Source organism: Pan troglodytes, chromosome 14 (assembly GCF_028858775.2).
Source record: "Pan troglodytes isolate AG18354 chromosome 14, NHGRI_mPanTro3-v2.0_pri, whole genome shotgun sequence".
Lineage (NCBI taxonomy): Eukaryota > Metazoa > Chordata > Mammalia > Primates > Hominidae > Pan > Pan troglodytes.
Genome location: NC_072412.2, coordinates 88,962,736 through 88,964,011, shown reverse-complemented (window position 1 = coordinate 88,964,011; position 1,276 = coordinate 88,962,736). Strand labels below are relative to the sequence as shown.

The 1,276-nt window shown below is 38.0% G+C and overlaps 1 pseudogene; it reads left to right on the top strand.

Moving 5' to 3' along the window:
* The first annotated feature begins 406 nt into the window (after positions 1 to 406).
* On the top strand, positions 407 to 503 carry LOC112205263 (U6 spliceosomal RNA; annotated as a pseudogene).
* The last annotated feature ends 773 nt before the right edge of the window (positions 504 to 1,276 follow it).

Below are 1,276 nucleotides of genomic sequence, written 5' to 3'. Positions count from 1 at the left end.
CCACCCACACACACACACACACACACACACACAAACAAATGAAGTTAGCAGAAGTTGGTTCATGAGGTTTAATGAATGAAGCCATCTCTATAACATAAAATGCAAGGTGAGATAGAAAGTGCTGATATAGAAACTGCAACAGGTTATACAAAATATATGAGATAATGAATGAAGGTGGCTACACTAAATAACAGATTTTCAGTGTAGACCATGCAGCCTTATATTGAAAGAAGATGCCATCTAAGACTTTCATAGTTAGAGAGGAAAACTCAGTGCCACACTTCAAAACTTCAAAAAGCAGGCTGATTCTCTTGTGAGGATCTAAAGCAGCTGGGGACTTAAAGTTGAATCCAATGCTTATTTACCATTTCAAAAATCCTACGGCTTTTATGAACTATGCTAAATCATGCTCATTTCGGCAGCACATATAATAAAATTGAAATGATACATAGATTAGTATGACCCCTGAGCAAGGATGATTCACAAATTAGTTCCATATTTTTACTAGAAATTACAAAGCAAGCAGCTAAAAACTTCACAATAGGATCAAAACCTCACATACCAATATTAAATCTGAATTTAAATGGTCTAAATTCCCCTACTTAAAAGGCACAGAGTGGGGCCAAGCACGGTGGCTCATGTCTGTAATTCCAGCACTTTGGGAGGCCGAGGTGGGCAGATCACCTGAGGTCAGGAGTTCGAGACCAGCTTGGCCAACAAAGCGAAACCTTGCCTCTACTACAAATACATAAATTAGCAGGAGAATTGCATGAACCCGGGAGACAGAGGTTGCAGTGAGCCAAGATTGCGCCACTGCACTTGTCTGGGTGACAGAGCAAGACTCAATCTCAAAAAAAAAAAAAAGAAAGAAAGAAAAAAGGCACACAGTGGCAAGCTGAATAAAAAAATAAGACCCATCCATCTGCTGTCTTCAAAAGACCAATTTCACAAGTAGTGACACCCATAGGCTCAAAGTAAAGGGGTGGAGAAAGATCTACCACATAAATGGAAAACAAAAGACATCAGAGTCTCTAATTTTATATCACATACAACAGACTTTAAACCAACAGCAGTAAAATAAAGAATAAAAAAGAGTATTACATAATGATAAAGGTTCAATGTAAAAAGAAGACTTAACTTTCCTAAATATATACACTTCCAATACTGGAGCACCCAGATTTATAAAGGAAGAACTTCTAAACCTATGAAAGACTTGACAACCACACAAGCATAGTGGAAGACTTCAACACCCGACTGACAGTATTAGACAGGAAAC